We start from the raw sequence: 22,993 nt of genomic DNA on the forward strand, positions 1-22,993 counted from the left end.
GTGCAAAAGATTTTTTTGAGGCGGGGACGCTCACGGTGGGGTGGGGGTGGGAAATGTCGTGCAGCCAAGGGAGGGGACAACTTCAGGCGGGGGCGCTCGTGAGCTGATGAGAAGGTGGGGTGTCCTCATGTGGGCGGCTTCAGTAGGGGGTGCATCCTATAGCCAAGTGGAGGGCAACGTCTTGAGGTGGGGATGCCAGTGGGGGGGGGGGAGGTGGTGAGTGACCTCTGGACTCGCTCACTGCCTTAGGATTAGCTCATGGCCTTTGGATTGACTGACTCTCACAGCTTGTGGACTCACTGATGCCCGACCTTTGGAGTCACGTCTGACTTTTTTAAACTGAAAACTGCAACATCAACATTGAGGAATAGCTTCTTCCTGACAGCCATCACGCTATTAAACATAACAAATAAGCTCTAAACTACGAAAGACTACATTATTTGTACTATTTTTTGATCACACACAAACTCCACCTTACACAAACTCACACACACAAACTCATTTACACACATATTCAGACTCAGTTGCACACACATTCTCTCACATACACACACACATACTGATTCACACACACAGACACATTCACACGCAGAGTCATACACACACACACACGCACATTCTCATACACATATTCACACACACACATTCACACACACAGAGACTCATTCACGCACACACAATCTCAATGACACACACATTCTCACACAGACTCATTCACACACATGGACTCATTCACACACACAGAGACTGATTCACACACACACAGACTCATTAACACACATACACACAGACTCGTTCACAAACACACAGACTCATACACAGTCACACACACACTCATTCACACACACACACACACACAGACTCATTCACACACACACACAGACTCATACTTACACACATTCTCAGATACACACAGACTCATTCACACACACAGACTGATTCACTCACACAAATACACATACACACACACACACAGACACATTCACACACAGAGTCATACACACACATAGATTCACACACACACACACACACACATTCACATTCTCATACACATATTCACACACACACATTCACACACACAGAGACTCATTCACGCACACACAAACTCAATGACACACACATTCACACACAGACTCATTCACACACATGGACTCATTCAGACACACATACTGATTCACACCCACACACAGACATACATACACACACAGACTCATTAACACACATACACACACAGACTCATTAACACACATACACACAGACTCGTTCACAAACACACAGACTCATACACAGACACACACACACTCATTCACACACACACACACGCAGACTCAATCACACACACACACAGACTCATACTTACACACATTCTCAGATACACACAGACTCATTCACACACACAGACTCATTCACTCACACAAATACACATACACACACACACACAGACACATTCACACACAGAGTCATACACACACATAGATACACACACACACACACACACACACACACACACACACACACACACACATTCTCATACACATATTCACACACACACATTCACACACACGGCTTGCGGACTGACTGATGCCCGACTTCTGGAGCCACGTCCGCCTTTTGTAAACTGACAACTGTAACATCCACACTGAGGAACAGCTTCATCCTGATTGCCATCAGGCTATTAAACATAACAAATAAGCTCTGAACTACAAAAGACTATATTTGTACTATGTGTAATTTGTTGATCACACACACCCTCCACCCCACACACACACAAACACAGACTCTCACGCACACAGAATCATTCACACACACAGAGACTCATTCACACACACACACACACACACACATACACACACAGACTCATTCGCACACACATAGACTCGTTTACACACACACATACTCATTTACACACACACATTCACACACACTCATTTGCACACACATTCTGAAACACACACAGACACATTCATATACTCATTCACACAGACTCATTCACACACAAACACATATTCACACACACACACATTCACACACACACACAGACACACACATATTCACACACACATACACACATTCACACACACACACACATATTCACACACACACATTCACACACACATATATTCACACACACATTCACACACACACACATATTGACACACATTTTCACACACACACATATTCACACACACGCGCACATATATATACACACATATTCACACACATACATATATTAACACACACATATATATTCACACACACACATATATTCACACACACACATTCACACACATATATATACACACACACACACACATATTCTCACACACACACATACACATATATCCACACACACACACACACACACACACACACACACATTCACGCACACACACACACATTCACACACACACACCCAATACTAAAATGCTAAGTAACTTCAGAACGTGTTGAATACACAGTGTGTAAAACGAATCATTAAAGTCTGCTGTGGAGGCTGCTGCTGCAACAAAATGCTGCTTTTAAATAACATCTAACAAACACACTAACCATAGACAGAGCCGTAAAGTCATGAATTATTCAGCAGCGGCAGCATTTGCCGCCATCTTGACGTCGCCATCTCGCTGCTTGCCACGAACCAGAAATGACGTTATCGACGCCATCTTGCCGCTAACCATAAATGACGACATCGAGCCATCTTTCAACCGAGCCAAAATCACAGAATGAGCGCCAATTTTAAAATTAAACACAGTCCTGATCCAATAAAATGTTTATTCATGCTTTATCCATCTGAAAACGGTTGCAACCTTTTTAAAACCCAAGAAAAACAAATCTGCAAATTCTTTACAACCAATACATTTTCTTTCCTTTAAACAGTTATTTTAAAACCCAACAGAAACAAATTTCCAAACGTTTTACAACAAATACATTTACTTTTCTGTAAACATTTTTTTAACAGCCAACAGAAACAAATTTGCAAACTCTGTACAACCAAAACATTTTATTTTCTGTAAACGTTTTTGTAACAACCTACAGATACAAATTTGCAAATACTTTACAACCAATACATTCAGTGTTATTCACAGCCCAGAGAGCCGTGAGCCTTTGCCTTGCTGGGTCTGACAGAGACTGAGTGAGGCACGACACTTCCGGGTTTTATAGTCCCTCCCCCTGCCGCCAGCAGGGCGAAGCAGAGAGAATGCGGAATTTCGTAAAAACACTAACATCCCTCTCATTTTTCATCGACGGGAAAAATCCTCCGCACCCGGAAGGCGGAGGGGGGCTCTGAGTGAGGTAGCCAAAAATGACGGCCGTACGTGGCGGCGTTCTGTCGCAGATCACAGCACAGTGGGCCAAAAGTGGCCAAGATCAGTGTTTTAGTAATATAGATCTCTAAGTATCATTTCCATTAATTTGCCAACCACTTACGTCAAACTAACAGGACTACAATTGCTAGGCTTACTCTTGGAATCCTTTTTTAAACAATGGAACAACATGCGCAGTACGCCAATCCTCCGGCACCATTCCCGTTTCTAATGACATTTGAAATATTTCTATCATAGCCCATGCTAATTCTACAATAACTTCCCTCAATGTCATAGAGAATATCGTGTCAGGACATGGAGACTTATCCACTTCTATAGTTTTCAAAAGTGTCAGTACTTCCTTTTCTTTTAATCACATAGTTTCCATAGCTACTCTACTTATTTCCCTTACCTCACATAATTCAATATCCTTCTTCTTGGTGAATACCGAAGAAAATAGCTTGTTCAATTTCTCCCCCATCGCTTTTGGCTCTGCAGATAGCTGTCCACTCTGACTCTCTAATGGACCAATGTTATCCCTCGTTATCCTTTTGCTATTAATATAGCTGAAGAAACCCTTTGGACTTACTTTCACCTTACTTGCCAAAGCAACCTCATCTCTTCTTTTAGCTTGTCTAATGTATTTTTTAATATTCTTTTTGCATTATTTATACTCTTCAAGCACCTCATGCTGCCTCTACTTATTGTACATCTCTCTCTTTTTCCGAACCAAGTATCCAATTTTCCTTGAAAACCATGGCTCTTTCCAATTATTACTCTTTCCTTTCAACCGAACAGGGACATAGAGATTCTGTACTCTTAAAATGTGACCTTTAAATGTCCTCCATTCTTCCCATAAAGCAAAATGTCCCAATTCACTCCTTTTAAATCCTTTCGCATCTCCTCAAAGTTAGCCTGTCACCAATTAAATATCTCAACCCTTGGTCAAGTTATGACCTTCTCCATAATTCTATTGAGACAAATGGTATTGTGATCACTGGACCTGAAGTGCTCCCCAACACATACCTCCGCCACCTGACCTGTCTAATTTCCTAACAGGAGGTCCAGCACTGCCCCTTCTCTAGTGGGTACCTCTATGCATTGCTGCAAAAAACTATCCTGCACACATTTTACAAACTCCAAACCATCCAGCACTTTTACAGAATGTGTTTCTCAGTTTATGTGTGGAAATTGAAATCTCCCACAAGCACTAACTTGTGCTTACTACAAATATGTGCGATCTCCTTACATATTTGCTCTTCCAATTCTACTATTTCTACAAATATACTAACACTTCAAAGTCATCTCTAAATACTTTGCATCCTGCGGCAGAGAACGTATCAGAACGCTGTAGGTAAGGCAGCATTTGTGGTGTGTGCATCTTAATGGGTCCTGTCACCAGACCTCTTAGTGGTCGCGACGAAAAACGCCGTTAGTCTGTGCCCTGCACGGATGTGTCCCGCCCCACAGATATCCTCCATCAATATATGTTTTCCTCGCATTGTTTAGTCCGATTCAGATCATCTGCTGCAAATCTAACGTGGTCCGATATGGTGAGAAATGCATCCGTGTAAATGAATCGTACGACTGAAAAGGGACGCAGTTGTCGGACATCTGACACGGCGCAATAGCCGAAGAAATGAAGAACAAGACAGAACACGATCAGTGGAGATTTTTTCATGTTTTCCAATCAAACTTTGATGACAGTCATAGAGTCATACAGGGCGGCAACGGGCCTTTATGTCCAACTTGCCCACACCGGCCAACGTCTCCCAGCTACATTAGTACCGCCTGCCCGCGTTTCTTCCATATCCCTCCAAACCTGTCCTGTCCATTTACCTGTCCAACTGTTTCTTAAATGGCTATCCTAAATGTTGGGATAGACCCACCTCCTGGCGCTCTCTGTTCGCGGAGACAAGCCCACAAAAGTATGTCATTTCCCGGTGTGAAGTTACAAATGAAGTTTCTATTCACTTTGATTCGTCCCCGATCTTTTGCTTGTCGACCGGGTGTGTTGCCTGCGGGCCAATGATACTCAGCAGATCAGAATGTCACTCACTACGGTGTAGAACACCATCCGTTTATAGATTGGATAGCTACTCCTCATTTAAATGTTAATGTCAAAACATTCGTCTGGATGGCGTGCTACAAATTTGCTGTTTATTCCTCACTGTGTGAATTCATGGAGTTACGATGGAGCGATTCGAGGATCCGCCACCTCACAGCCCCCAGCCTCCTCCTCCTTTGAACCATGTTCTACGGTCATGTTATCCCATTAACGGCGAGGATGTTCCCATCTTCTCAGGTTAAGTCCCACATTTTGCAGATATGCGGTATTGAAACCGTCACCATATTTGAAATACGATTCGACGGGTGCATTGATCGGAAAGATGAAACTGCAAGTAGGAGAATCGCGGGCAAATGTGACTAGCGTTGACTGGGCATCTCGGTTAGCCGGGACGAGTCGAGCCATAGGTGCAGATTCACTGCTGCATGACTGTGACTGTGACTGCGAATAGTCAGTTAGATGATCAGTGACCTCTACTGGTTGTATACGTGTGTGGTGAGAACAGATGGGCAGTTTAATTTGAGTATGCAGAGGACATAGTGGGATGAATTAAAATTGTTGGATTGTCGGCGTGGGTGGGTAGCTCAAATATCCTGTTTGCGTGTTGCATGCAATTCAGATTGTAAATATGCACGCATTGCGCTCAGTGGGAATTTAACCGCGTTTATCAGCTCGCCTCTGAATTTACTCTGAGTCACCACGTAAATACACGTGTTAGTGCAGGTACTGAGAAGCTGTAAGAACCCCGACGTGACCTTCGTGATATAGTAATAACCGGTAGGGGAGCTGTCATATCCGGTCTTCGCAATACTAGTAAAGATGTAAAAAACAGCTTGTGTTGCCCACAGGAGTATGAAAGAGCCCGTGATACTAAAGAGTAAAACAATGGATTTCCTGCGGTTCTCCATCTCCGGGTCCTTGTCATTCTCTCCGTTGCTGCGGCCCCGGAGCCCCCTGCGGACTCTGCTGGCCGCTACAATCCGCCTGACCGTCAGCACATTGAGCAGAAGAATCAGAAAGAACGGGATACAAGGGGTTAGAACGCGGTGTGTGACATCATACGCGACCCATGCAGATGACGTATAGAAGGTGGGTTTGGTGTAGCAACCCCAGGGAAGATCATTAAACACGTAGTCAGGTTCTAACGTAAAATACCGGGGGATGTTCTCTAAACAGCCCAGCACGCTCACTGCCCCGATAACCAGAGCCGCCGTTCTCTCAGTGCAATATCTTGTTTTCAGCTTTTCACAACAAATAGCCACAAACCGATCGAAGGAGAAGGCCACCGTCAGCCAGACAGAGACCGCGGTGGATGCAAAGACCAGGACTTCGGTAGTCGCGCACACTGGAGTAATGTTCAGCAACGAATATGGGAAGTGAATTTGAATAGTCTTACGCAGAAATGGATCGGTGATGCCGACCAGGAGATCAGACGCTGCCATGACCACCAGGTACAGAGTGATGCATTTGGAGAGACCGCATTTACTTCGACAGAGAATCACAATCGCCAACAAGTTCACTGTGAAAGAGAGAATAGATATTACTGACACAAGACCCGCATAAAATGTTCTGAGGAACATTATCTGATTGGAAAGTTTTCAAATTTGGATGCGTTGATCAAATGAACTTTAGCCCCGACAGAGTTCAGAGACTAGTCTTTGGACCACGGTGTCCACGCAACTGATCAAACACCAATGTATATTACGTTCACAGCTTTTAATTCTCCCCACATACTTATCAACTGTTCACCAGATTGTCGCATCCATCAACACAAAGTCCCATGTACAGTGGTTACACAAACCATTAATAGGCAGGTCAATTGCATGTGGCAGGAAACAAGAGCGCGGCCAGTAGCGCGGCGTCGGAGCACGAACGATGAAACATTGCTCTTATAGCACGGGAGGTACAGATTGAACCTGTGTCTCCGGAAGTGTGTGACACGGGCAGTACTGACTGTGGCACGGTGGCGAAGATGTACAGATACATCTGCGGATAGAAATTCGGATTTACAGGTCGTCCGAGGGAGAGGATAGCAAGATACATAACATTAGCTGACATAATGTTACGTGACAGCAATTGTTTACATGTGAATTAACGCATATAACGTCGTGACACTTTCATAGAATCAGAAACCAGCTCGTGACATTCACTTGCTTTATCTCTTGAGCTGCAGCATTACAGGTCTAAAGCGGGACTATGATTCACGCAGCGACGAGTGCAGAAAATATATCGATTATATATTAAGTTAAGCAGGTTTGTCCGAGTGGGAAGAGATGTATTTTCACTACCTGGTTTCAGACTATCCACGGAAGGAGCCCAAGGTGCCATTCTCTCAGCTCCTAGTCAACATATATCCGATCTCCGGGTCCCCTATTTTGACGAAGGACATTATTGCTATTAAGGCAGTGCAGCGTATGTTTACAAGGTTAATTCCTCGGAGAGTGGTAGCTGTGTGGAATGAGCTTCCAGTGAAGGTGGTGGAGGCAGGTTCGTTTTTATCATTTAAAAATAAATTGGATAGTTATATGGATGGGAAAGGAATGGAGGGTTATGGCCTGAGCGCAGGTATATCGGACTAGGGGAGATTATGTGTTCGGCACGGACTAGAAGGGTCGAGATGGCCTGTTTCCGTGCTGTAATTGTTATATGGTTATATGGTTATATGGATGGCGGGACTGTCATCTGCTGAGAGAATTGGATTGGATTCCTTTTTTGTCATTCAGACCTTTCGGTCTGGACTAAGTTTCGTTGCCTGCAGTCATTCATATAATAATAAATAACGAAACATACAATAAACACAAATTAATATCCACCACAGTGAGTTCACAAGGCACATCCTCACTATGATGGGGGCAAAAGTTTTAAAGTATCTGTCTCTTCCCTCCTTGTACTCCAACTGCGTTGAGGCGATTCATGCTTCCGCTGTTGTGACCCGCCGGATGATGGTACGTCCCGCGGCTCAACCGATCTCCGCGAACGGGCCGGTTCAAGCTCCGTGGCCCGGGATGATAGAAGGTGCTGAAGCTGCCGCCCTCCAGTCCAGCGGACGCAGCTGTTGTTGCGGGATCTCCGGAGAACAGGTCACCAACTTGTGACTGCCAGCTCCCGACAAAGTCGTCCACCAGGCCGCGGCCGAGCCCCGAATTCAGGTCGCCGCCGCCGAAACGCCGGAACGCCGCCGCAGCCCCGAAGCACCGAAGCCGGGCCATCGCCACCGGAACGCCGGAACGCCGCCACAGGTCCGAATTCGACCAGTTGGTAAGTCCTAGCTGGCTCTGCCTCCGGAGCCTCGAGGTCGGTCGCAGTTGGAGCCGCCAGCTCCGCCATTAGGCCTCAGTGCAGAGAAGGTGGATGCGACAAAAAGAGTCGCATTCCCCCGAAGGAAGAGACAAAACAATATGTTTCATCCCCCCCCCCCCCCCCCACACGCACACACACACACACACATACACAACCTAATCAACTAAAATTTAACTACAACAAGACAGAAGAAAACAACAACAAAAAGTAGAATCTGAGGAAGGACATTATTGCCCTAGAGGGAGTGCAGAGAAGGTTCACCAGACTGATTCCTGGGATGTCAGGACTGCCTTATGAAGAAAGACTGAATGGACTTGGTTTATACTCTCTAGAATTTAGGAGATTGAGAGGGGATCTTATAGAAACTTATAAAATTCTTAAGGGGTTGGACAGGCTAGATGCAGGAAGATTGCTCCCGATGTTGGGGAAGTCCAGGACAAGGGGTCACAGCTTAAGGATAAGGGGGAAATCCTTTAAAACCGAGATGAGAAGAACTTTTTTTCACACAGAGAGTGGTGAATCTCAGGAACTCTCTGCCACAGAGGGTAGTCGAGGCCAGTTAATTGGCTATATTTAAGAGGGATTTAGATGTGGCCCTTGTGGCTAAGGGGATCAGAGGATAAGGAGAGAAGGCAGGTACGGGATACTGAGTTGGATGATCAGCCATGATCATATTGAATGGCGGTGCAGGCTCGAAGGGCCGAATGGCCTACTCCTGCACCTAATTTCTATGGTTCTATGTTTCTAGAAAACAGACGGACTGAAGGCGAGCCGCAGCTGTCAACAGCGCCGCCACTTCCGGAATGTAGCGCTGACCGTTTATGCTCTGGAGTTTAGAAGGATGAGAGGATATCTTAGTGAAACGTAAAATTATTAAGGGTTTGGACACGCTGGAGGCAGAAAACATAATCCCGATTTTGGGGGAGTCCAGACGCAGGGGCCACAGTTTAAGAATAAGAGGTAAGCCATTTAGAACGGAGACGAGGAATCACTTTTTCATCCAGAGAGTGGTGAGTGTGGAATTATCTGGCTCAGAGAGCGATGGAGGTCGGTGTTCTGGATACTTTCATGAGCGAGCTAGATAGGACTTAAATAAAGTGGAGTGAGGAGATATGGGGAGAAGGCGGGACATGGGTACTGATTGGGGATGATTAGCCATGATCACATTGAATGACGGTGGTGGCACGAAGGGCCGAATGGCCTACTCCTGCACCTAGTGTCTATTGTCTATTGTGGTTATCTGATACCTGCTCTCTGGTCAGGGCTCTGACAGGCGCAATCAGTACAAAGAGCCATCCAGACCAGGATCAACAACGGGTATGACGTTCACATTGCGGCAGTTACAGTAAGAAAAGTGAATTAAATTAAACAAGTGAATTATTGAGACAGAAAAAAATGTTTAACGCCGGCAGCGCTGGAGTAGACGGAATGTCTCACAGTTAATGCACGAACATGGAAATTAAAGACAAAACAAATTACCGAAAACTGCGACTGCCGCTATTGCAGGGTTATATATATCTTCAATTCGATAGATCAATGGATATTCCATAGCTGGAAGACACAATTAACTCCTGTGGCTCCGTCAGTCCGTCATCGCTGTAGCTCTGTGGCGATGCCTTCTGGTGGGCACCGAGATATATAGAGCGATATTTCTCCAGCGACATGAGCTCATACCTGCTGATTGTCATTATTGACACTCACGGAACAAACACCTTGCATCACAGCCATTGACTGCACCAGGGGAGATTACAAGCAAATAATTGAAGGATCGAGTAAAAATAAAACACAAAACGAGTCGCTGAAGAAGGACTCTTAATAACGGATGCGATCCGAAACGTCACCTGTACATGCCCACAAAAAATGTTGCACGATCCCTTGAGTTACTCCAGCACTTTTCTTCGATGAAAATAAGAAATAATGATTTCCAGTGAAAGAATGATGTGTTATTTCATTTAATGTTGGTGTGCTTTCGACGAATTTCTCCAGGGCTTCAGACTGAATTATAAATGTATCCAAACTACCAACACTGAATCTTCCGGTACATGCAAACCAATCTCCCACTGCACCTTTCCATCTTTTATTGCGAAAATAAAGCATTATTTATTTCTGGCGAACTTGCAATAGGGTCAATAGACAATAGACAATAGGTGCAAGAGTAGGCCATTTGGTCCTTCCAGCCAGCACCTCCATTTAATGTGATCATGGCTTATCATCCCCAATCAGTACCCCGTTTATGCCTTCTGCCCATGTCCCCTGACTCCTCTGTCTTTAAGAGCCCTATCTAGCTCTCTCTTGAAAGTATCCAGAGAACCGGCCTCCACCGGCCCTCAGAGGCAAATAATTCCACAGATACGCAACTCTCAATGTGAAGAAGTGTTTCATCGTCTCCGTTCTAAATGGCTAACCCCTTATTCTTAAACTGTCCTTGGCCCCTGGTTCTGGACTCCCCGTTCACAGAAAGTATTAGTCTCAGTACTTCTTAAATGTGGTGACAGACACGGCGACCACCATCCTCTCAGGAATTGCACTGGCCCCATAGCAGAAGCATCCACGTCGCGGCGCTGGAAACTGGAAGTATCCCGAGCTAATTCTGCCACCACCATCATCATCTTTCGACTCCACAGTCAAAAAGGTACAACAGATTATGTACTTCCTACGGCACCTGACGAAGCACAATCTGCCACAGGCAATGATGGTCCAATTCTACACGGCCACCGTAGGTTCTGTCCTCACCTTCTCCATCGTGGTCTGGTTTGGCTCAGCCACCAAGCACGGCACATGGAGGCTGCAGGGAATCGTCCGATCAGCAGAGAAGGTGGTTGGCTGCAACCTTCCCTCCATTGACGAACTGTGCACTGCAAGGGCCAGGAAGCGGGCAAGTTCATCTCTGACCCCTCGCACCCAGGCCACAAACACTTTGCATCACTTCCCTCTGGAAGACCACACCGGATTGTGAAAACTGCCACAGCCAGACATAAAAACAGGTTTTATCCACGAGTAGTTGCACTACTTAATAGCCAAAAATCTATAGCCTCCCTTTGATCTGGAATTTTGTTGGTTCACATGCTTGATCAATAGCTTTTTATCATTAATGTTTTATTATTATTAATGTTTAGTGTTTTCTGCGTCATTCATAACTGTCACTATATGTCACGATGTTACTAGTGCGCGAGCACCAAGGCAAATTCCTTGTTGTGAATACTTAGCCAATAAACTCACTTACTTACTTATTGCAACAAGTGGTGGTTGCCACTAATTGTCGCCGGATGCTTGCGTCCTTTTCAGGACCGCCGATGACAGCGATGTCAACATTTGTAGCAAGATGGACTCGAAAAGATGAAGGAATTGCACTCCAAATGGCATCACACTCTCCATCAATGTATCTTCCTGGTATCCTCTCCAAACGATTCACCCCTCATCTTAAACTTCTGTCATCGTTTAAATTGGCTATGGGATTAAGTTTTCCACCATCAAGATAATAATAATAATAATAATAATAATAATAATAATAATAATAATAATAATAATAATAATAATAATAATAATAATAATAATAATAATAATAATAATAATAATAACAATAATAATAATAACAATAATACTAACCCTTTATTGTAATTGTACTTAGAAATACAACGGATATTCGGCGAGCTACTCCTGATCAGTGCAACCAAAACAAGTTAAAACAAGATATAAACACATCCAATACATTAACCATATAACCATATAACAATTACAGCACGGAAACAGGCCATCTCGGCCCTACAAGTCCGTGCCGAACAACTTTTTCCCTTAGTCCCACCTGCCTGCACTCATACCATAACCCTCCATTCCCTTCTCATCCATATGCCTATCCAATTTATTTTTAAATGATACCAACGAACCTGCCTCCACCACTTCCACTGGAAGCTCATTCCACACCGCTACCACTCTCTGAGTAAATAAGTTCCCCCTCATGTTACCCCTAAACTTCTGTCCCTTAATTCTGAAGTCATGTCCTCTTGTTTGAATCTTCCCTATTCTCAAAGGGAAAAGCTTGTCCACATCAACTCTGTCTATCCCTCTCATCATTTTAACGACCTCTATCAAGTCCCCCCTTAACCTTCTGCGCTCCAGAGAATAAAGACCTAACTTATTCAACCTTTCTCTGTAACTTAGTTGTTGAAACCCAGGCAACATTCTAGTAAATCTCCTCTGTACTCTCTCTATTTTGTTGACATCCTTCCTATAATTGGGCGACCAAAATTGTACACCATACTCCAGATTTGGTCTCACCAATGCCTTGTACAATTTTAACATTACATCCCAGCTTCTGTACTCAATGCTCTGATTTATAAAGGCTAGCATACCAAAAGCTTTCTTTACCACCCTATCTATATGAGAATCCACCTTCAAGGAACTATGCACGGTTATTCCCAGATCCCTCTGTTCAACTGTATTCTTCAATTCCCTACCATTTACCATGTACGTCCTGTTTCATTATGTTCTGTCTCTATCTGGACTATACATAATGGACGATTAAAGCATTCTTGCTTACTTGAACTTTATTGTCTTTGTGCAGTCATCCTCCGAACTGGGCCGCGCCCCCGGTGTCACCTCTAAACCAGTCCCCCGTACAACAGTACTTAAATAAACAATCCTATTGTTACATCTTTCTTTTTCTTTTTTCAAGTTAGTCTATTTCCCTTAGGTATTATGTGCAACACTTGTACCATATGCTCTGCTCATTTACAACAGATTTAACAACATAAGCAATAATAAATCAACAGTTCAAAACATCCGTTTTCCAACAAGTGCATAAACAACACATTTTCATTTCTTTTTCTTTCCATAGTCCATACTCTAATCACTGAGTATAGTCTGTCAGGTAGCGGGGTCTGACAACTTGTCGACCTGACCTGGTGACCGTGGTGACAACTTGTCGACCTGACCTGGTGACCGTGTCTTGGTTCTCTGCTGGGCCATCTGGCGGTATGGCCGCCTCGGTCACTGTAACTTGTCGACCTGACCTGGTGACCGTGTCTTGGTTCTCTGCTGGGCCATCTGGCGGTATGGCCGCCTCAGTCACTGTTGGTGTGGGTGTGTTTTGTGTTGGTGTGAGCGTGGTGAGATTGTGTCTGAGGTGGCGACGATTTCGTCTCAGAACACCTCCTGACTCTAACTCCACCTCATACGATCTCTGGCTCACCTGTTGGACCACTCTCGCTGGTCTCCAGCCCTTGTGTGTGTCACAGGGCTGTACTCTCACACTGTCCTCTCTTTTCAGAGTGTCCATGTCTTTTGCTGTGCGGTTGTAGTACTTTTCCTGTCTCTGTCTGTTATATTTAAGTCCCTGTTCGTCGTGTGTCACCTCTGGCTTCAGCAGAGTGTCCTTTGTGGGAAGCAGGGTCCTTGTGCTCCTGCTTAGGAGTCTCTGTGCCGGGCTTGTGTTGAGGCCCTGGCTCGGTGTGTTGCGATGATCCAGCATTGCCAAGTACGGATCCTGTCTCGCTGCTGCAGCCTTCAGCATCAGGCGCTTGGCTGTCTTTACCGCTGACTCCGCCTTCCCATTACTCTGCGGGTATCCCGGCGACGATGTCCTGTGTTCAAAGCCCCACTTCTGGCTGAAGTGCTGAAACTCTTGTGATGCATACTGGGGTCCGTTATCCGAGATAACAATGTCAGGAATCCCCTGTCGGGCAAAGTGGGCCTTGAGTTTTTTGATCACTGTGTTGCTCTTAGTGTCAGGTAGATAATCGACCTCCCAAAAGTTTGAATAATAATCTACTGTTATCAGATAGTCTTTATTGTGAAAGGAGAAAAGGTCCGTTCCTACCTTGGCCCAGGGTCTGCTGGCCATGTCATGTGGATGTAGTGTCTCCCTTTGTTGCTTTGGGTCCACTGACCTACATATGTCACATTTGGCGATGAAAGTCTTGATCTCCTCGTTCATTCCAAGCCAGTATACACACTCCCTCGCTCGCCTCAGACATCCTTCTACTCCCAGGTGAGAGGAGTGGATCCTGTGAGTGATGTCCACCCTGAGTGCGTCAGGTATCACGGCTCTGTCTCCTCGGAACACTATGCCGTCCTGGAAACTCAGTTCATCTTGGAAAGTGTGGTAGTGCCTGATGTCACTTGGTAAGTCCTTTTTTCTCTTGGGCCACCCTGCCAGTATTCTGTTTGCCACACTCTGTAACTTTGTGTCATCTTGTGTTGCAGCCCTGATGGCACTCAGCCTCTCTGCTGAAATGGGTAGGTAGCTGACCATGTTCACAGTCTCTATATCTGTCTCACTCTCTCCCTTAGTGCTCTCTGGTAAGTATGCTCTACTCAGCGTGTCTGCAAGTAGCATGTCCCTGCCTGGAACATAGGTCACACTGATATCATACTGCTGCAGCCTGAGTAGCATTCTCTGCAGTCTCTTAGGTGCACTGAGTAATGGCTTTCTGTGTATATTTTCTAGAGGCTTGTGGTCGCTTTGTACTGTGACCTCTCTACCATAAGTATACTGATGGAACTTTTCCATCCCAAACACTATGGCTAAGCATTCTTTCTCTATTTGGGCATAGCCCCTTTCAGTTGGTGTGAGTGCCCTACTACCAAATGCTACCGGTTTACCTTTCTGTGTCAGGGCGGCCCCCAGTCCCGTGTCAGATGCATCACACTGAAGTGTCAACTCCTTTTCCTTGTTGTAGTACTGTAGAACTGGTGCTTTAGCGATGTTGTCTTTCAGTCTTTGAAACGCCCCTTCTTGGATGTCCGTCCATTCCCACATGTTCTCCTTGCGCGTGAGTTGTCTCAGAATCTCAGAGTCATCTGAAAGGTGGTCATAGAACTTAGAAAGATAGTTGACCATCCCAACTAATCTCTGTACCCCTTTCACGTCCGTTGGCCTTGGCATCTCTCTGATTGCCCGTACTTTCTCCGGGTCAACCCTCAGTCCCTTGGCAGTGAGCAGATGACCTATGTAGGGTACCTCTTTTTGTCTGAGCTTGAATTTGTCCGCGTTCAGCTTGATGTTGCGCTCTCTGCACCTGGTTAGAAAGCGTCTGACTTTCTCGTCGTGGTCCTTTCCTGCCTCCTCTTGTGTTGCTCCTTCCCCCGTGATTAACACATCATCTGCTGTGACGCAGACTCCTGGGAGGCCCTCCAGGGCCTGCATGAGCTTTCTTTGGAACACTTCAGGTGCTGGGCTTATTCCCATCGGCATCCTTAGCCAACGGAAGCGGCCAAATGGAGTGGCGAATGTGGTAAGGAAGCTCGACTCTTCCTCTAGTTTGACGTGCCAGAAGCCTTGCTTCACGTCGCAGACTGTGAATACTTTTGCCTTTGACATCTCCGGCAGGATGTCATCTATAGTTGGGAGTGGATAGTGACTTCTTTTTAGTGCCCGATTCAGAGGTTTTGGGTCTATACAGATCCTCAGCTTCCCAATAGGTTTTCTCACTGCGACCATGCTACTGATCCAGTCAGTGCTGCGTTCCACTGGTGTGATTATCCCTCTTCTCTCTAGATCTTTGAGCTCCTCTTGTAGAGGTGTCATCATAGCTACAGGCACTCTGCGCTTTGGCAGTTTCACTGGCGGTACCCTGTCATCTATCTCTATTCTATATTCACCCTCCATGCAGCCATCTCCGGTGAACACATCCTCAAACTCCTCATTTATTTTGTCCATGGTCACGTGTTTGCCACTTTCTCCATTTGTCACTGGGCTCGGCTTTCTTCACTATGCTGTCTATAGCCAGAATATTCTCGTACTGTACTTTTATCAACTTCATTGCCTCGCTGGCTTTTCTGCCCAGTAAAGGGATTCTGCTACTCTGGTCAACCACTTGAAACTCCAGTCGGTACAGCTTGTTGTTTCTGGGGTTTCTGACCTTAACCTTACATGTACCCAGAGGAGTCAACTTGGTCTTGTTATACATCACTAGCACCTTCTCAGTGTGCTCTAACTGTGTGTCTGGGTTTAGTAGATCGATGGGGATGATATTACAGGTGGCCCCACAGTCTATCTGGAAGTCAACTAACTTTTCCCCTATCTTCATTCCTGCAAAGAGCTGCTGGCCCTGACTGTGGCTGTTTTTAATCTGGTTTACAGTTTCATCCTCTCTATTTGCTTCAGTTATACAGTTGACATCCTCGTAAGTGTCACTGTCACTAGTCTGCTCTGTAACTGCATGCACTTTCTTAGTTTTCCTACTGCTCTCTTGTCTCGATCTGCACTGAGCTGCAAAATGATTTTCCTTTCCACACTTCTTACACTTTTTCCCAAAAGCTGGGCATTTTTTCTTATTCCTCTCGTGTGTTCTACCACAAAACTTGCACAGTATCTCATTGTCTTTTTGTCTCTCTTCTGCCTGTTTCAGTGCATGTACCTCCTCCACTGTCTGTCCTTGCAGTGTTCTGCTATTCTCCCTTGACAGCTCTGTAGCTCTACAAATGTGCAGGCATGTCTCCAGAGTCAGCTTCTCTTCCCTGAGTAATCTCTCCCTCAGTGCTGAGCTATTTGTACCACACACAAGTCGATCTCTAATCAATGAATCTCTAATGTCCCCAAAATTGCAACTACTAGCAAGTATTTTCAAGTCTGTTATATAGCTGTCCACGTTTTCATCCAATCCTTGGTTCCTCATGAAGAATCGGTACATTTCCACAGTCTCGTTTACCTTTGGGTTGCAGTACTCGTCAAACTGTATGATCATTGAACTCACTGTGGTCCTCGCTGAAGGGCTAGCACTCGACAAAGTTGCCCAAAGTTCTCTGCCTTTTTCTCCGATGAGATAGTTGAATAGCTTGACTTTTGTGGTCTCTTCGGCGTCTGGCATGGTAAGGTCTATGTACAGTGTGAACTCCCCCTTCCAACTTTTCCATGACTTCGCCAAGTTGTTGGAGTCCAAAACCAAAGTTCCAGGGGGTTTTAGCCCTTCCATCGCTGTCAGCTAGCTGTTGTTTTTCTTTGCCGATGCTGAAGGCTAACTGCTTATCTTTTGTGCTTTGTTGTGTCTTTGGTGTGCTGTTGGCTACGGGCCCACTGAAAACAAGCTACTGGCTTCAATTGTTCAACTGCATTTTTTCTTCTTTGCCGGCTTCTGTAAGGCTAACGTTAGCCTGCTGCTAGCTAGCTAAACTTTCACTTTTCTAGTTAATTCTGACAATTTTCGACGTCCATCCCACCGCTGCCACCATGTTTCATTATGTTCTGTCTCTATCTGGACTATACATAATGGACGATTAAAGCAGTCTTGCTTACTTGAACTTTATTGTCTTTGTGCAGTCATCCTCCGAACTGGGCCGCGCCCCCGGTGTCACCTCTAAACCAGTCCCCCGTACAACAGTACTTAAATAAACAATCCTATTGTTACACGTCCTATTTTGATTTGTCCTGCCAAGGTGTAGCACCTCACACTTATCAGCATTAAACTCCATCTGCCATCTTTCAGCCCATTCTTCCAAATGGCCTAAATCACTCTGTAGACTTTGGAAATCCTCTTCATTATCCACAACACCCCCTACCTTGGTATCATCTGCATACTTACTAATCCAATTTACCACACCTTCATCCAGACCATTGATGTACATGACAAACAACAAAGGACCCAACACAGATCCCTGAGCCACCCCACTACTCACCTGCCTCCAACCCGACAAACAGCCATCCACCATTACCCTCTGGCTTCTCCCATTCAGCCACTGTTGAACCCATCTTGCTCCTCCTGCGGTTATACCCAACAATTGAACCTTCTTAACCAACCTTCCGTGAGGAACCTTGTCAAAGGCCTTACTGAAGTCCATATATACAACATCCACTGCTTTACCCTCATCAATTTCCCGAGTAACCTCTTCAAAAAATTCAAGAAGATTAGTCAAACACGACCTTCCAGGCAGAAATCCATGTTGACTGTTCCTAATCAGACCCTGTTTATCCAGATGCTTATATATATAATCTCTAAGTATCCTTTCCATTAATTTGCCCACCACTGACGTCAAACTAACAGGTCTATAATTGCTAGGTTTACTCTTAGACCCCTTTTTAAACAAGGGAACAACATGCGCAGTACGCCAATCCTCCGGCACTATTCCCGTTTCTAATGACATTTGAAATATTTCTGTCATAGCCCCTGCTATTTCTACACTAACTTCCCTCAATGTCCTAGGGAATATCCTGTCCGGGCCTGGAGACTTATCCACTTTTATATTTCGCAAAAGTGTCAGTACTTCCTCTTCTTTGAATCTCATAGTTTCCATAGCTCCTCTACTTGTTTCCCTTACCTCACATAATTCAATATCCTTCTCCTTGGTGAATACCGAAGAAAATAAATTGTGCAATATCTCCCCCATCTCTTTTAGCTCTGCAGATAGCAGTCTACTCTGACTCTCTAATAACCATATAATATAACCATATAACAATTACAGCACGGAAACAGGCCATCTCGACCCCTCTAGTCCGTGCCGAACACATAATCTCCCCTAGTCCCATATACCTGCGCTCAGACCATAACCCTCCATTCCTTTCCCATCCATATAACTATCCAATTTATTTTTAAATGATAAAAACGAACCTGCCTCCACCACCTTCACTGGAAGCTCATTCCACACAGCTACCACTCTCTGAGTAAAGAAGTTCCCCCTCATGTTACCCCTAAACTTCAGTCCCTTAATTCTCAAGTCATGTCCCCTTATGGATAGGGTCAGAACTGGACCTAGGGTTGAGATTTTTGATTGGAGAAAGGCTAACTTTGAGGAGATGCGAAAGGATATAAAATAAGTAAATTGGACCTAATGGACCAATTTTATCCCTCGTTATCCTTTTGCTATTAATATAGCTGTAGAAACCCTTTGGATTTACTTTCACCTTACTTGCCAAAGCAACCTCATATCTTCTTTTAGCTTTTCTAATTTCTTTCTTAAGATTCTTTTTACATTCTTTATACTCCTCAAGCAGCTCATTTACTCCATGATGCCTATAATTATTGTAGATCTCTCTCTTTTTCCGAACCATGTGTCCAATTGCCCTTCAAAACCATTGCTCTTTCTAATTTTTACTATTTCCTTTCAACCGAACAGGGACATAAAGATTCTGTACATAAAATGTCACCTTTAAATGTCTTCCATTACTCTTCCACATCTTTCCCATAAAACAAACTGTCCCAATTTACTTATTTTATATCCTTTCGCATCTCCTCAAAGTTAGCCTTTCTCCAATCAAAAATCTCAACCCTAGGTCCAGTTCTGACCCTCTCCATAATTATATTGAAACTAATGGTATTGAGATCACCGGTCCCGAACTGTTCCCCAACGCACACCTCCGCCACCTGACCCGTCTCATTTCCTAACAGGAGGTCCAGCACTGCCCCTCCTCTAGTCGGTACCTCTATGTATTGCTGCAAAAAACTATCCTGCACACATTTTACAAACTCCAAACCATCCAGCCCATTTACATAATGTGTTTCCCAGTCTATGTGTGGAAAGTTGAAATCTCCCACAATCACTACCTTGTGCTTACTACTAATATCTGCTATCTCCTTACATATTTGCTCTTCCAATTCTCGATCCCCATTTGGCGGTCTATAATACATCCCTATAAGTGTTGCTACACCTTTCCCACTTCTCAGTTCCACCCAAATAGCCTCCCTAGATGAGCCCTCCAATCAATCCTGCCAAAGAACTGCTGTAATATCTTCCCTGATAAGCAATGCAACACCTCCACCTCATGCCCCACCAATTCTATCACACCTGAAGCAACGAAATCCTGGAATATTTAGTTTCCAATCACAGCCCTCCTGCAACCATGTTTCACTGATCGCCACAACATCATACTTCCAGGTGTCTATCCAGACTCTAAGCTCATCCACCTTTCTTACAATGCTCCTAGCAATAAAATATGCACATTTAAGAAACCCCCCACCTCTTATTCTCTGTTTATTTACTTTTTTTTCTTTCTCCTCTTGTGTCCGAGTGCTTCCCTTTTCTGCTACCTGCCTCCCATTCTGTCTACTAGCTTTCTCTATTTGAGTCCCTCGCCCCAACCATTCTAGTTTAAAGTCTCCCCAGTAGCCTTTGCAAATTTCCCCGCCAAGATATTGGTCCCCCTCGGGTTCAATACGTTATTTAACTGCTTAAAATGCTAGATACATTATATTTGTCACACCTAGGTAGAACATAGCACTGGGAGAATATTACACGTTAAAATTTATTAAATAGTTAAAAGATGTTTTTTAAACAGAAGAAATATTATATGAGTGGTCTGTTTCCACTCCACATATCTTCACCATCAAATGTTAGATGTCTCCAGTGAGGCCAGATTGCAAATAATGTGTTTCAGCACTGGTCTCGCTGCCTCATGAATGCACTGTTGATAGAGGGATAGAGAATGTACAGTGAATATGATAACCCGTTAAATGTTTTGGGAAATGTAATCAGTCTGTGTGTACACACGCTCGATCCTGGACGTTTGTGGATTAAAATATGTAGGTATGGTGTATGATTCACATAGCGGGCAAACGCTAGAGATAGTGAGCTCTGTCGCTGCTCAAGAGGCTCGGCCCATGCAATAGATACAATTTTCACTGCATGTTATGTGTTTCCTTTGTCTAGTATTCCACATGCGGCCTTACTAGCGACTTACAGAGCCACAACATTACATCCCTGTGTCTGTATACAAGCCCTCTTGAAATAAAGGCAACAAGTAAGAAAGAATGCTACATGCTGAAAGAACTCTACAGGTGCACAGTTGAGAACATGCTGACCGGTTGTATCGTGGTTTGGTTCGGCAACTTGTACGCCCAGGAGCGGAAAAGACTGCACAATATAGTAAACACTACCCAGTCTATCATCGGCTCTGACCTCCCTCCAATCGAGGGGATCTATCGCAGTCGCTGACCCAAAAGGGCTGCAGCATCATCAAGGACCCACTCATCCTGGCAACACACTCATCTCCCCGCTGGCTTCAGGGAGAAGGTACTGGAGCCTGAAATCTGCAATATCCAGGTTCAGGAATTGCTCTTCCGCACAGCCAACTCAACTCATTAAACTCAACTCAAACAAAACTATGAACATAATAGTCCATTGCACTTTATCTGGTTATTTATGTGTGTATATATATATTCAATGTTATATGGACACACTGATCCGTTCTGTATTTATTCATGCCCACTATATTTCATTGTCCTATCTGGGACTCATGACAATAAACTTTCTTGAATCTTGAATCTTCAATCATCGAGTTTGCTTTCCTTAATACCGATTATACTTGCAGACTATTTTTGGGGAATTCTGCACCATCACTCCCAAGTCCCTTTGTACCTCCGATTTCTGGATTCTCAGCGCATTTAGAAAAACCTCTACGTATATATTCTTACGACCAGGATGCATGACTGCATACATTGCTGCACATTATTCCATCTGCCAATTCGCTGCCCACTCTCTCAACCTGTCCAAATCCTGCAGAATCCCTGCTTTCTCTACACGACCGGCCCTACACCTATTTTAGTATCACCCGCAAAGCGTGCTACAAAGCTTTCAATCCTCTCGTCCAAATCATTGATATACAACGTGAAGGTGGCATAGAGAGAGAGGATTAGAGGGAGTGAGAAAGAGAGAGTGTGAGAGAACCACCAGGAGAGCGAGAGATCGAGAGTGACAGAGAGAGGCAGACACTAGTGGAAAGAAATACAGTGAACGAGAGAGAATGGTGGAGATAGGTAGAAGGTTTTAGCAAACGGCATTGAAAGAGAAAGCGCCGACACTTCCAGAACGCTACTATTCACTGGAAACCAGCCAGAAAAAAAGCCCACTTTATTGCCACTTCTTGCCTTCTGCCATGTAGCGAACGTGCTATCCATGGTAGTATCTGCCCTCTGATACCGTGGGCTCTCATCTTCCTAAGCAGCCTAACGTGTGGCACCTCATCCAAGGCTTTCTGAAAATCTAAGTAAACAGCATCTACTGACTTTCCTTTGACTGCCCTGCTATTTATTTCTTGAAAGAATTCCAGCAAACTTGTCAAGCAATACCTCCACTTAACAAGGCCATGCTGACTTCGGTCTATTAATGCATCGACTTCTCAGTACTCCGTAATCTCATCCCTTATAAATGGCTCTAAAATCTTACCAACCACCGAAGTCAGACTAACCGGCCAAAGAACAATCCTGGCAATAGTTATTCCTGAAGTGTCACTATCAATGCCTTCCTAATCTCCAAAGCCACCTTTTCCTGAAACCTAGTGTACAGTCCATCCGGCCCAGATCACCTATTCACCTTTGGCCCTTTCAGCCACTTCACAAACTTCCACCCTCTGACTCTCTTGAATTTCACGCACGTTGCTGGTGTCTTTGCTGTGAAG

This window comes from Amblyraja radiata, unplaced genomic scaffold (assembly GCF_010909765.2).
Source record: "Amblyraja radiata isolate CabotCenter1 unplaced genomic scaffold, sAmbRad1.1.pri S118, whole genome shotgun sequence".
NCBI lineage: Eukaryota > Metazoa > Chordata > Chondrichthyes > Rajiformes > Rajidae > Amblyraja > Amblyraja radiata.